At 34.2% G+C, this 16,404-nt stretch overlaps 1 protein-coding gene across 3 annotated transcripts in view; it reads right to left on the bottom strand.

Annotated features, from left to right (window-relative positions):
• The window catches only part of ATRNL1 (attractin like 1), a 740,103-nt gene that overhangs the window by 410,935 nt on the left and 312,764 nt on the right, over positions 1-16,404 (bottom strand). The gene's annotated exons all lie outside the window — the stretch shown is intronic.

The raw sequence follows: 16,404 nt of genomic DNA on the forward strand, positions 1-16,404 counted from the left end.
AACATAATTACAGGAGTTTATTTGTAAGTTTTGGAAATCTTCTCAACTCTGGTCTTTAGCAGCCCCTTCACCCCAGAGGGCATTAGGCAGGAAAAAATATGGGCAAAGGAGATAAAAAATTAACTATGTCAAGACTACCATGCAGAATATTTTAATATTATATAATGTTTAAGAGTAGTATTTTCTTAAATCATTGGGAAATATAATTCAAGTTGAACCCAGTGTATGGAATAAAATCAGATGGTGGTGAGCACTGCTCTATGCCAGTATATGCTTGTATATATGCCAGTATAATGCTTGTATAAATATTTCATTTCTCACTATTGCTTAGTAGTATTCTAAGGCATGGATATATCATAATTTGTTTATCCATCCACCAATTAATATATTTACGCGTTCTTTCCAATTTGCTATCAATTGAACAGCACAGTTATGAAGCAGTTTGCTCTCTGAGGAACTTCTTTTTGATGACTTTTCATTTACTCGTGGATACTTTCATGTTTGTGTTGATTTTTCTTTTCAATTACACTGTTAGTATGTTTACTCTGGCTATAATGATTACAGATTGACATAAATAGTCTACATAGTATAACATAACATAATAATGTACATAATCTGAATGGAATTTTGGTACTGCATGAGTAGAACACCGCCTCTGATTGGGAAGTTCTGAGTAATCAATTTCTTTTGATGCCAGTTTCTCCATTGAAAAATTTTCAAGGATAATGATATTGCCCTTCTTTATGGGATAAGTTCAATAACAGCTAAATCCTCTCAATTGCTGCGCACATACACACTGAAAGTTAGCTCTAGCATACCTGGAATTATCTGTGAAGAATTCCAATGTTTTTTACATTAGAAAAAGAATCCATTCTAGGATCTCACACTTCAAACCAGTAAACCAGGAAGTTCTCCAACTTTCCCACCCTATTCCTTTGTCAGAGTTCTTGCCAGAGCGAGAAAATATGCTGAATAGAGAGCATCCATGATAAATTAGAAGAAAATAGGAATCTAAACTAATGTTAACTCTTACCATACATAGGTTAACGCCTCTCTTGGACTGGGGTGCTTTGATTTGCACTAAAAGTTTTAAGTAGAAGGAGTTAAAGGTTTGGTTTAAAAGGATGTATGGGAAAGTGGGAAGAAACAAAAAGAGATTATTAAGTCGACTATGCCAAACGACGATTTTTAATGGGTATAATTTAAGTATGCTAATAGGAACATGAGAGCCATACTTAAAGATGAGCTTAAGGGAATATAGACATACTGACTCATCTCTGATATATACTCTACATACATATTCACATATACACAAAATCTAAAATTATGTATTATATTATTTTTATCTTGATTCACTATGAATAATTTATAGATACTTTAAGTTTTATTTTGGTTTTAATGGGTTTTATTTTTAGGACTTTAATGTCTTTATAGATTTAATATTGATTTATGTTGTTCACAATATTCTTGCACTTAATCTCCCAGGAAATGACTTGAATAAAATAAATCATGCATCTAATTTTGAAATTGGCTCTTTAGAGTTTATGATAAAACATGAATGTACAGTTTTGTACTATTGATTCATTAAATGAGTATTAAGTATTTTTTAAAAGTTATTGAGTTGAGAGGATTATTTAACTTGTAGTATAACTTTCACTTATACCATTTTAATTTTGGATTTCAAGCACATATATGATATGGAAAATCTGAGAAGACTGCAATTTAAATAATAAGAGATTTTTCTCTCTTGAAATATTTTACCATGCTTTATATATCGTGGTAACATAAATACTCAAATACTTCATACCTGGAAAGATCATAACATTTGCAATACACTCATAAATTATAGGTCAATAATACCTTTACTGAGGTATACTTTACATTGCAATTTACAATTCCCTCATTTTAAGTGCATATCTTGATGGAGTTGGGTAATTTTTACAGTTAATATAATTCCAACCACAATCAAGATATGGAACAGTTTCATCAACCTAAAACGTCTTTCGTCTCTGCAGTTCAACCCCTCTCCAGACCCTAAATTTGTATCTACTTTATATCACCGTAGTTTTCATTTTTCTGTAATTTTTCCTGTTTGATTTCTTCCATTTAGCACAGTGTTTTTAATATTTTTCTATGTCAATGCTTGTATAAATATTTCATTTCTCACTATTGCTTAGTAGTATTCTACGGCATGGATACATCAAAATTTGTTTATCCATCCACCAATTAATATATTTATGGGTTCTTTCCAGTTTGGGGTTTTCATGAGTAATGGTGTTATAAATATTTGTGATTAAGACTTTTCATGTGACCTGTTTTCATTTCTCGTTAGAAGCCAGCTTGCTGTTCATATGGTAAATGTGGGATAAACTTCACAAAATAAGTAACATTGTGTTCAAAGTTGCTGTACCATTTTACATTGTCACTAATAATTTATGAAAGTTCCAGTTACTCCAAATCCTCCATGGTACTTGGCATTTTCATTCTTTAAACATTAGCCATTATAGCAGGTATGTTGTGGTATCTCATAATGGTTTTAATTTACATTTCCCTGATGGCTAGCGATGTTGAGCATCTTTCACATGCTTATTGGCTAATGTTATATTCCTTTATTTTTTATTAGTTTTATTGTGGTAAAATACACGTAACATAAAACTTACTATATTAACTGTGCAGTTCAGTAGTATTATATATACTCATATTGCTGTGCAACCAACACCACCATCCATCTCCAGGACTCTTTCATCTTGAAAAACTAAAACTCTGTACCCATTAAACAATAACCCTCCCCTCAACCCCCGCCAAGAATTACTCTCCCCAGCCCCTGGCAAGCACAATTCTACATTCTTTATTGATATTATTATTTTATCTCTCTTTTCACCCCACAGCCCAGCTTTAGGCAACCACTATTCTACTCTCTATTACTATTATATATATATATATTCCTATGTATATATTCCATAGTCCACATATACTCCACATATAAGTGAAATCATGCAATATTTGTCTTTCTGTGCCTGGCTTAATTCACTTAGCAAAAATGTCCTCAAGATTCATCCATGTTGTGGCCAAAGGAAGGATTTCCTTCTTTCTTATGACTGAATACTATTTCATTATACACACACACATATATACACCACCTTATCCTTATCCATTTATCCATTGATGAACATTTAGGTTGTTTCCATTTTGGGCTATTATGAATAATGTTACCATGAACATGGGAGTGCAGATATTTCATAGAGATATTGATTTTATCTCTTTTGGATACATACCCAGAAGTGGGATTATTGGATCAAATGGTAGTTCTATTTTTAATTTTTTGAGGGACCTCCATACTGTTTTCCATAATGGCAGTATCAATTTACATTCCCAAGAACAGTGCACAAGAGTTTTCTTTTCTCTGCATCCTTGCCAAGACTTGTTACATTTTGACTTTTGATAATATTTACCCTAAGAAGTGTGAGGTGATATGTCATCATAATTTTGATTTTAATTTCTCTGATGATTAGTGACATTGAGCATCCTTTCATATACCTGTTGGCCATTTGTATGTCTTCTTTGGAAAAAGTGCCTATTCAAGTCCTTGGCCCATTATTTCAATCAGGTTATTTGATTTTTGCTATTGATTGGTAAGAGTTCTCTATATATTTGGGCATTAACTCTAAATCAGATATATGGTTTGCAAACATTTTCTCCCATTCCATGGGGTAAATTTTCATTTTGTTGATTGTTTCCTTTGTTGTATAGAAACTTTTTAGTTTGATGCTGTCCCACTTGTTTATTTTTGGGTTTTTTGCCTGTGCTTTGAGTGTCAGATCCAAAAAATCATTGCTAAGACCAACTGTCAAGGAGCTTTCCCTCTACATTTTCTTCTAGGACTTTTATGGTTTCAGTTCTTACATTTAAGTGTTTAATTCATTTTGAGTTAATTTTTGTGAGTGGCGTATGATAGGGGTCCAATTTCATTCTTTTGCATGTGGATATCCAGTTTGCCCAGCACCATTTGTTGAAGAGACTATCCTTTCCCTATTGTATATTCTTGGTGCCTTTGTTGAAAATTAGTTCATCATATATGTGTAGGTTTATTTCTGGGCTCTCTATTCTTTTCCATTGATCTATTTGTCTGTTATTATGCCAATACCATACTGTTTTGGTTACTGTAGCTTTGTAATATAGCTTGAAGTCAGGAAGTTTAACGTTTACAGCTTTGCTCCTGTTGATCAAGTTGCTTTACCTATTCAGGATCTTTGTGAATCCATATGAATTTTAGCATTGTTTTCTGTATTTCTGTGAAAAATGCCATTGGGATTTTTGAAAGGGATGGCATTAAATCTGTCGATTGCTTTGGGTAGTATGGACATTTTAATAATATTAATTCTTCCGTTCCATAAACACAGGATATCTTTCCACTTCTTTCTGTCTTCTTCAATTTCTTTCATCAATGTTTAATAATTTTCAGTTTACAGATCTTTTACCTACTTGTTTAAATTTATTCGTAATTGTTTTATTCTTTTTTATACTATTGTGAATGGGATTTTTTTCTTAATTTCTTTTTTTCATAGTTCCTTTTGATAGTTCGTTGATAGTGTATAGAACTTCAACTGATTTGTGTATCTTGATTTTGTATTCTGCAACTACACTTAATTCATTTCTTAGTTCTAACATTTTCGTGTGTGGAATTTTTAGGAATTTCTATATATAAGATCATATCTTATGCTAACAGAGATCATTTTACTTTTTCCTTTCAAACTTGAATACCTTTTATATCTTTTTCTTGCCTACTTGCTCTGGTTATGACTTCAAGTACTATGTTGAATAGATGTGGCAAAAGTGGGCATCCTTATCTTCTTTGTGATATTAGAGGAAAAGCTCTCAGCTTTTCACCATTGAATATGTTAGCTGTGGGCTTATCATATATGGCCTTTATTATGTTGAGGTACATTCCTTCTATACCTAATTTCTTGAGAATTTTCATCATGAAAGGATGTTAAATTTTGTCAAATTCCTTTCCTGCAACTATTGAGGTGATCATATGACTTTTATCCTTAATTCTGTTACTGTGGTATATCACATTTATTGATTTGCATGTGTTGAATCATCTTGCATCCCAGGGATAAATCCCACTTGATCATGGTATATGATCCTTTCAATGTGCTGCTGAGTTCAGTTCACTAGTATTTTTTGAAGAATTTTGCATCTATGTTCATCAAGGATGTTGGTCTGTAATTTTCTTTTCATACAGTGTCCTTAGCTGGCTTTAGGATAAGGGTAATTCTGACCTTGTAAAATGATTCTGGAGTGTTCCCTCCTTTTCAAATTGTTGGAGGAGTTTGAGAGATTGGCATTCATTCTTTAAACATTTGGTAGAATTCACCATTGCTGAACTCATATTAAGCATCTTTTCAGAACACAATGGTATGAAACGAGAAATAAATAATGGAAGAAAATTGGAAAATTCACAACAATGTGGGAAATAAACAACACACCCCTGAACAAGCAATATGACAAAGAAAAACTTAAAAGAGAAGTAACAAAAGTCTTGAGACAAATGAGAATGGAAACATAACATACTAAAACTTACGAGATGCCGCAAAAACATTTTCTAAGAGGGAAGTTTCTAGCAATAAATTCTTACGTTAAGAAAAAAAGGATCTCAAATGAACAACCTCACTTTACATCTCAAGGAACTAGAAAAAGAAAATAGAAAACCCAAATGTTAGGAGCAGGAAGGAAATAAAGATCAAAGCAAAAATAAATGAAATAAAGACCAGAAAAGTAATAGAAAAATTCAACAGAACTGTGAGTTGGTTTTTGAGAAGATAAACAAAATTGACAACCTTTAGCTAGACTAAGATAAAAAGAGGGAATTCTCAAATAAATAAAATCATAAATAAAAGAGGATACATTACAACTGTTACCAAAGAATAATAAAGGATCATAAGAGACTGCTATGAACAATTTCATGCCAGGAAAGTGGATTACCTAAAAGAAATTGATAAATTCCTAGAAACGTACAACCACCAAGACTGAATAAAGAATTAGTAGAAAATCTGAAGAGGCTAATAACAAATAAGGAGATTGAATCAGTAATCATAAATCCCCTGAGAAAGAAAAATTCAGGACAAGATAGCTTTTCCTCTTAAATTTGTTAAGACTTGTTTTGTCAGTTAATGTGTCTATTCTTGAAAAGAATGTATATTCTGCTACCATTGGATGGAATGTTCTGTACATGTCTGTTAGGTCCATTTAGTCTAAAGTGCCAGTCAAGTTCAATGTTTCATATTGATTTAATGTCTGGATGATATGTCAATTTTTGAAGGTGCAGTATCCCCTACTATTACTGCATTGTTGTCTATTTCTCTCTTGAGATGAATTAATGTTTGCTTTATATGTTTAGGTGTTCTGATGTTGGGTGCACATATATTTACAAATGCTCTATCATCTTGTTTGATTGACCCCTTTATCATTATATAATGACCTTTTTGTTTCTTGTTACCATTTTTTGCCTAATGTGTACTTTATCTAAGTATAGCTATCCCAACTTTCTTTCAATATCCATTTACATGGAATATATTTTTCCATCCCTTCACTTTCAGCCTGTGTGTGTCATCAAAGCTGAAATGAGTCCATTGCAGGGAGCATATAGTTGGATCTTGCTTTTTTATCAATTCAGACACTTTGTTTCTTTTGATTGGAGAATTTAGTCCATTTATATTTAAAGTAACTAATGATAGGTAAGGGCTTACTATTACCATTTTGTTAATTGCTTTCTGGGTGCTTAGTAGATCCTTTGTTCGTTTCTTCCTCTCTTGCTCTCTTCCTCTGCAATTTGATGATTTTTCTGCCTTGATTCCTTTCTCTTTATGTTTCTGTACCCACTATAGGATTTTGCTTTCTACTTTCCTTAAAGCTTACATCAAATATCTTATGACTTAATTTATACAAAAGCTCTCCACTTTTACTCTCCCTCCCATATTTTATGTTTCTAATGTCACAGTTCACATCTTTTGTATTGTGTATTCATTAACAAATTATTGTAGCTGTAATTATTTTGACAGTTTTGTAGTTTAACCTTTATATTAGAGTTATATGTGATTTACATACCACCATTACAATATTAGAGTATTCCGAATTTGATTATATATTTACCTTTACTAGTAAGTTTTATACTTTCATAAGTTTTCATGTTACTAATTAACGTCCTTTTATTTCAGCCTAAAGAACTTTCTTTAGCTTTTCTTGTAGGGTCAGTCTAGTGGTGATGAACTCCTTCAGCTTTTGTTCATTTGAGAATATATTTATCTCCCCATTTCTGAAGGACAGTTTTGGCAGGTAAAATATTTTTAGTCAACAGTGTTTTTTTTCTTTCAGTACTTTGAATGTATCATTTCACTCCCTTCTGTCCTGAAAGCTTTCTTCTGAAAATTCTGCTGATAGTCTTATGGAAGTTCCCTTGTATATAACAAGTCACTTGTCTCTTGTTGCTCTCAAGATGCTCTCTTTGTCTTAAGTGTTGACAATTTGATTATAATTTGCCTTGGTGTATATCTCTTTGGTTTCATCTTATTTAGTGTTATGTGGGCTTCCTAAATCTGGATGTCTACTTTTCCCTCCCAGGTTTGGGAAGTTTTCAGCCATTATTTCTTTGTATAAGTTTCCTGCCACTTTCTCTCTCTCTTCTCCTTCTGGGACTTCCATAATGCATATATTGCTCTGCTTGACAGCTTTCCATAAGTACCTTAAGCTATCTTTACTCTTTTTCATTCTTTTTCCCTCCTCTGATTAGATTATTTCCAATCACCTGTCATCAAGTTCACTCAGCCTTTCTTCCACTTGATCTAGTCTGCTGTGGAACCTATTAAAATTTTCTGTTCAATTATTATATTCTTCAGCTCTATGATTTGTTTGGTACTTTTTTATATTTTCTTTTCTCTGTTAAAATTCTCAGTTTGTTCTTGCATTACTCTCCTGACCTTGGTGAGGGTCTTTACAACAATAATTTTGAATTCTCTGTTGGGTAAATCACCTATCTCCATTTCATTAGGATCAGTTTCTAGAAATTTATCTTGTCCTTTTATTTGGAATATATATTCTGTTTTTTCCTTTTCCTTCACTCTCTGTGTTGGTTTCTATGTGTTAGATAAAACAGTCACTTCTCCCAGTCTTGACAGACCAGCTTCGTGTATGAGATAAACCTCACCAATCAGCCCAGCCCACGATTCTGAGTGCCTCTCAAACCTTTGTGCTTGTCCAAACCACTGTCTTTGTTCTTAGCAACTCCCAGGAGATTATGGTGTGCCAAGTCCCATCAGTGTCCTAAAGCCAGGAGAAATGCCTACACACCTATCTAGGTTCCCAAAGGACTACTAATTTTCTGTGCTGTCACTTCCCAGATACAAGATAATTAGAAGCCCAACCTTTGGGCAGAAGCTGGGAAAGGTATGCAGTCTAGCGCCTGTGGGGGAGAAATTGAGAGCTGAGTGTTTTTGCCTACCTCTGGGCTGAGTCAGGGGGACAGCTGCTAAGAGTGCTTGTGTGCTCATGAAAAACCACCATTTCATTCTCTGTGGTCTTGGATGAGTTATAAATGCTCAGCCCCATCACCTTCCAGAACTAGGTGATTTAGGAGCCAGTCTTTTGGGTGGTAGTATTTGGTGAAGTTGGGGTGCTAGATGTGTACACAAACTCCTTTCAGAGAGAAGCTGGAGACTTGGTTTTATTGCTTGGACTAGCTGGGAGAAGAAGCTACAGGAAGTTCCCACAAGCCTATTTGGGCTCTTGGAAGACTAGTTATTGTGAACCCCATCAACTCCTAAATGTAGGCTAATTAGAAGCCAAACTTTCAGGCAGCAGCTGGGAAAGAATTCGGTCAAACCCCTTCCAGGGATAAATTGGGAGCCTTGCTGGAGACTTGGTTTTACTGTTGAAGTGAGTTGGGAGAAGGCAGGGAAAGTGCCCACAAGCTGGTTCAGGCTCCAAAAGGAGCCCAGTCCGCTCTCAGATGCAGGGTGATTAGAAGCTTGACCCTCAGGCAGCAGTTGGGAAAGTATTCAGCCAAACTCCTTCCAGAAAGAAACTTGGAACTGGGCATTTTTGCCTGCTCCCTCTGCAGCTGTGCCTAGAAGCCAGTCAGGTAGCCAGAGAAGGATCTCTGCAGGGTAGCCAGAAAAGTATCCAGTTACCCTTTTAAAAACCACCTCTTTGTTTTCTGAGATCTCAGGGAAGTGGTGAATATTGAGCCAGATTGGCTCCCCAAGATAGGTGATTTGGGAGCCAGTCCCTTGGACAGCAGCCATAAAATTTGGGGCACTAGATGTTTGGTCCAAATGCTTTGTTCTTCAGTGAGAGGTTGGGAGTTGGGGATCCTCCCAATTGTAAGGCTCTGTGCTGGGGGTTGGGTTTGTGTTGCAAAGGTGTCTCAGCTTTTCCCACCCATTTGGTGTAGACATTTTCTCAGTTGGCTGGTGTGTAGAAGTCAATTGCTTTCTGGATTTCTCTCAGAGAGAACTGACCCATGTACAGCTGTACATTTCATGCAACCAAGGAAGAAGGGAAGTCAGGAGCCCCCTATTCTGTCATCTTGTTCTTTTGCCATGTTTTAAAAATTGGGATGCTAGTCTTATTATTGACTGGTAAGAGTTATTTTTTATATATCTGGAATTGTCTTTTCTCAGATATATGTATTCCAATTATTTTCTCTCAGAAATTTTTCTGAGAAAACTGTATTTTACACCTAAGCCATCTTATCCAATTCAAACAATTTCATTGCATATAAAGGATAGCATTAGTAGTAATATTTTAAATAAGGAATCAGCAACCTTCTTCTGTAAAGGGTCAGATAGTAAATACTTTCAGCTTTGTGAGCAATATGGTCTCTGTTTTTACTATTCAACTCTGAAATAACAGTGTAAACTTGATATATCTTCCTCCTTTGAATCTCTAGAACATTTGTACTTATCACAACCAATCTTATTTTGTAGTTGTCATAAAACTTCCCATTTCTCTCTGTAAGAATATGCTTCTTAAGTATTATTTTATACATTCCTCACATTTATATTTTCTGATTAGTACAATTAATATGTTAGTTAAGTAACTGATAAAACTGATTAACAGTTTCCAATACTACTTCTTGAACTTATGCCTACTTAGGTTTAGCAACAAAAAAATTGAGGCGTAAAAAAAGGTACATTTGAAAATATATATGATAAACTCCTCAAGCTTATAACAATTTTGAAGGTAACAACAAGTAATAATAATAATAATGTGCCCTTTTGGATAAATTGGGAAAAAATTACACAAGGACATCTTTATCAGTACATGTTTATTATAACCCTCAGTTTTCAAAGCATATGCATAAGATAAAACTTCCTCTTTAATACCTACTTATCCAGTAGCTTACCAGCTTATTTCACGTTGAAATGACTCATCTTCCATGTTCAAAATACTAACACACTTCTAATAAAAATTTACAGACATCAGCATTCAGATGCTATTCTTTCTCTGTTTTGTTCTGTATAACTTAACCACTATTAGTAAGAGGATATCACCTAGTCAACTATGGGAATTAGATTTGCAAATTGAAGAATGATTCCTAGCATCATTCTCATAAAAAAAAAAATCTAAATTATGACATCAGTTTGCAGATTGACTTAATGGTGAATTACCAAATCCCATTTACTCAGAAACAGGTAATTTAAATTCAATCTAATTTAATTTAATTTAAACGGTGATGTATAAGTGGTGATGAGCAGCACTATTGTAAGAGAATACAAAGTCCTTAAGCTCACTGCATTATTTCTGTTTTTCAAGTTATTCGCATTGCAGTTATAGTAGCAATTTTTTTCTATTGTCAAGATTCAGTTGCATGGCATTATAAGTCATAAAGAAAAAGTGTTACCAAAATAAAATCTCACTTAGAAACTGATGCAAATCAACTCAGTAGCATGATCCCTACCATTTCAAAAGAAATAAAAATATATTTTTCTGTTTAATTACTAGATTATTGGCATATTTATCATATAACACTGCAATGCGTCTCACAGCCAAAATTAGAATTTTTAAGGGTAACTGCTAAAGTGGTTGGCAATCTAAAAAATAAAATGCTCTATCAAAGACAATGAAGAAAATCTGTTTAAAATTAGAATGATTTACATTCAATTGAAATAGCTTTCTTAAATGCATAAATTGATCAAATAATATATTAAAATGGCAGAGGCTCTCAACGGCCAAATTAAAGTCTAATTATCTATACAAATAGTCACCTACTTAAAATTTCCTATTCTGGTAGGTGTATTATGTATCTGACAGAAAAAAATGATCATTTTCTTGATTTCTACACTTCCATTAGTAAGTATAAGATTCATGATGCTAGAAGAATTAAGCTTTTATAATACATATAACTCAGCAACAGGAAGTAAAAGACAAAAATTGGGTATAATACTAATAAAAATAAGTAAAATAAAATCCTCCAAAAAGATTTTTATTCCTCAAACATCTTCATAAACATTAAAAAACATCATAGAACCAGTGGATTTTGGCAGCAATAATGCTTTTAGAATAAGAAGCCATAATTTGCCTTTTACCTCAGCAATTATCACAATCTTTACCCACATACAGTCTTTATACCACAAGGACTGCTTGTTTGTCACGTAATTCATATTAAAATGTTTTATAGAATAATAAAAGAATTAGTAAAAAGGAAAATTTTAAAATTTAATGGAATTATTGAGGAAAGGGACAGGAGATAGGTAAGAAACAAAAACATATTTGATAAAACAATTTGTAATAAAATACACATTACTAAAAAGAGAAACTATTTTAATGAAAATGTAATACATACACTAATACTATTTCAGTCAAGATTTTTACTATACAATAAAATCAGTTTAAATATTTTTCCATTTATTGTTGCTTTTACTCCAAGTCTAAAGATACTAGATAGATAGATGTACATAGATACACTAAATTATAATATATGTTTTATGTAGACATATTATATGTATAATATATCATACGCTTTGATATATATATTTATAATATTCAATACCCTAGTTGCCAAAAGAACTTGAAATGGTTTACTTTTACATACTCAAATTGCATCTAAACTATATGTATTTCATCAGTTCTGACCTTTCCAGAAAATCTACTGCCTATCTAAAACAAACTATGCAAGTGACAGTAGCTACAAAATCTCTAAGGAGAAACTTTTCATAAATCAAACACATATCAATTATTACAAGCATTCTAATAACTAATGGTATAAAAATGTTTTCATCTATTTAAAATGTAATATCTTATAGTGTGATTATAAAATTAAAGATTCATGAAGTACTAGAGATAGTCAGAAAGCCACATGTATCTTCTCTACAATATTTAGATTCTAATAAAGCCTATACTCAATTTTGGAAGTAGAATGCTCACTATTAAGCCTACCAAACCATTCTTTGGGCAACTCTCTTCATTAGAAACTTTGCTTTAAATTGCACTACATTTCTCTATAACACCTACTGAGTGATTTTAATTCCACTTTCTAGAGTTCCATAGAAATAGGTAGAATTCTATTCCCTATAAAAGTTCCAACTCATTAAACCTTCTTCATGATACAGTTCCCATCCACAGTTTATCTTTTCTGGAAGTATCCGAGTTTGTCAACAGCCCTGTTAATATGTGGAAACCTGCACTGAATGTCTTCAATATGCTTATAATACAATGGAATAAAGCAAGTTTTTGAGAAAAGATCATGGACTATATTTTTGGACATAATAGGTTTTGAAATGCCTATTATACATTTAAGTGGGCATATCAAGAACGTAACTGAATAGGCAAGTCTAATGTTTATAAAAGAGGCTTGGGTTGAGGTATAAATTTGGAAATAACAGTTTTCTTGTGCCTTGGAGATTTCCATCTTAAAGACTGACTTTCAACATCCCTTCTAACACCTGAGTCATTGTGGCCAACACAGACTGGGATGTGGCTTTCCCACATAGGCAGTACTTTTCAGAGTAGCCAATATCCCTAGAGCTGAGAATTTGCTCAAGAATTTCAAATTATCAGGTGACGTCAGTATCATGGCAGAGTGAGCTCTCTGGTGAACTCTGCTCTCCACAAGACAATGAAAAAGACATTCATATTCCAACAAAGGACATCCACATAACACAAAAGACATCTGAGAGACCTATGCAGCCATATGCTGGAAGGTGGAGAGGCTGGAGCCCCCTTCAGGGGAGGTGGAATGGGGAGAGAAAGCTTTGCTCCCTCTGCAAAAGATTGTGATCTGGGGATTCCACGCACCTCTGAGAGGGAAGGAAGTGGGGTGTCCCTTCAGGGGAACATCAAAGATCCCTGAGGTTCCTCGCAGCCTAGGAGGAAGCCCCACTGAGGTGACTATCTATCATGGGAGTGACTTCATCAAGCCAAGACGCCAGGAGAGCAGATAGTGAAGGCAGAGTGAGAAAACCTTGAGTGCATGCAGAAGAAAGTGCCCCACCACCCACCCACCCAGCACTGGCTCCAGAGCCTGGAATCCTGGTGGGATGCAGGCACTCAGAATACACAGCTCTTGAACCCCATCCAGTGGCGAGAGGTGGTAACTGCGACCAAATAATACCACACTGCACAAGAACAGAGCCACGCCCTTTCGCAGTATTAAAAATTATATTAAATCTCCAGATCAGAAGGAAAATGACAAGTGTCCAGGAATCAATCCTAAAGACACAGAAATATATAATCTAAATGATGGAGAATTAAAAAGAGCTATCATCAAAACAGTCAACAAGTGAAGTGAGAATGTAGAGAAACAATTCAATGAGTTCAGGAGCTACTTCACAGGAGAGATTGAAACTATAAAGAAGAACCAATCGGAAATATTGGAGATGAAAGACACAATGGAAGAGATAAAACAAAATATGGATTCCCTGAACACTCAAGTGGATATCATCAAGAATCGACTCAGCATTAATTGAGGACAGACATATTGAAATACTCCAGATAGAGAAGGAGAGACAACTAAGACTAAAAAGAAAGGAAGAAAGTCTCCAAGAAATAGCTGACTCAATTAGGAAATGCGACATAAGAATTATAGGTATTTCGGAGGGAAATGAGAAGGAGAATGGAGCATAAATTTTGTTCAAAGAAATAAAAGCAAAGAACTTCACAAACCTGGGGAAGAAGATGGAAATCCACGTGAAGGAGACTATCAGATCTCCTAAACATGTCAATGTAAAAAGACCTACTGCAAGGCATATAGCAGTGAAAGTGGCAAACGTTAATGACAAAGAAAAAATACTAAGGGTAGCAAGGCAGAAGAAAATAACCTACAAAGGAACCCCTATCAGGCTTTCAGTGGATTTCTTTGCAGAAACCTTACAGGCTAGGAGAGACTGGAATGACATATTCAAATCTTTGAAGGACAAAAATTTTTAGCCAAGAATATTCTTTCCAGTGAAAATATCCTTCAGATATGATGGAGAAATAAAAACTCTTCTGGATAAACAAAATCTAACGGAGTTCGCAGCCATGAGAACCGCCCACACACACACAAACAAGAAATCCTCAAGGCCCTTATACTTGAAAAAAAAAAAAAAAGGGAGAAAGGGGTTACAAAGCCCAGAGTAAGGAGATAAATAGGTAGACAAAATCAGAAAATTGTAGCTGTACATCAGAACAGGTTAGCAAATATCCAAGTATAATATTAAAGATAAAGGGAAGAGAAACACCACAAACAAAGAAAATATTGTCATTTTTAACCACAAATTCACAGCATGGGATGGAAAAAGACATGACAAAAACAACATAGGAGGGGAAGAGGCAGGGGACTGAATCAGTTTAGTCTAAAGAAATAAGAGGCCATCAGAAAATGAACTATCTTATCTACGAGATTTTGCATACAAACCTCATGGTAACCACTAAACAAAAAAGCAGAACAGAGACACAAATAATAAAGACGGAGAAAACTGAGAAATTCAACATAAAAACCTAGATAACTCAATTGGTAGACTGAAATACATGGGACAAGAAACAAAGGAAATGCAGGAGAACCAGGAAACAAGTGATAAAATGGCAGCATTAAGCCCTCATATATCGATAATCACCCTAAATGTAAATAGATTGTATTCTCCAATAAAAAGACACAGAGTGGCCAGATGGATTAAAGAACAAGACCCAACAATATGCTGCTTCCGGGAAACACATCTCAGTTCCAACGACAAACACAGGCTCAGAGTGAAGTGATGGAAGATGATACTCCAAGCTAATGGCGAACAAAAGAAAGCAGGTGTTGCAATATTTATAGCAGACAAAGTAGACTTTAAGGTAAGACAGGTAAAGAGAGACAAAGAGGGGCAGTATGCAACGATCAAAGGGACACTCCACAAAGAAGACATAACACATAAATATATGCACCCAACACAGTAGCATTAAAGGACATAAAGCAACTATTAACAGCCCTAAAAGGAGATATTAATAACAACACAATAATAGTAGGGGACCTCAACACTGCACTCGCATCAATGGACAGATCATCCAGACAGAAAGTTAACAAGAAAACTGTGGAATTAAATGAAAAGCTAGAACATTTGGACTTAATCGATATATATAGAACAATCAACCTAAAAACAGCAGAATACACATTCTTCTCAAGTTCACATGGAATATTCTCAAGGATAGACCATATGTTGGGAAACAAGGCAATCCTCAATAAATTTAAGAAGAGTGAAATAACAACAAGTATCTTTTCCAATCACAATGCTATGAAGCTAGTAATTAATTACAAGAAAAAAGCTGAGAAAGGGACAAAGATGTGGAGACTAAACAACATGCTAGTGAACAATCAATGGATCACTGAAGAAATTAAAGGAGAAATCAAAAAATATCTGGAGACAAATGAAAATGAAAACATTCCATACCAACTCATATGGGATGCAGCAAAAGAGGTATTAAGAGGGAAATCCATCGCAATACAGGCTCATCTTAACAAACAAGAAAAATCCCAAATAAACAATCTCAAACTACACCTAACTGAATTAGAAAAAGAACAAATGAAGCTCAAAGTCAGCAGAAGGAGAGAAATAATAAAAATCAGAGTCCAAATAGATGCAATTGAAACAAAAAAGGCAGTAGAGAGGATCAATGAAACAAAGAACTGGTTTTTTGAGAAGCTAAACAAAACTGACAAGTCTCTACCCAGACTTACAAAGAAAAAAAGAGAGAAAGCTCAGATAAATAAAATTAGAAATGAAAGAGAGGGAAATACAACAGATACCACAGAAATACAAAGGATTATAAAGAGAATACTACAAAAAGCTATATGCCAACAAAATGGACAATCTAGAAGAAACAGATAAATTCCGAAACTCTTACAACCTCCCAAAGCTGAATCAAGAAGAAATAGATAATCTGAAAAGA

Source organism: Equus caballus, chromosome 1 (assembly GCF_041296265.1).
Source record: "Equus caballus isolate H_3958 breed thoroughbred chromosome 1, TB-T2T, whole genome shotgun sequence".
NCBI lineage: Eukaryota > Metazoa > Chordata > Mammalia > Perissodactyla > Equidae > Equus > Equus caballus.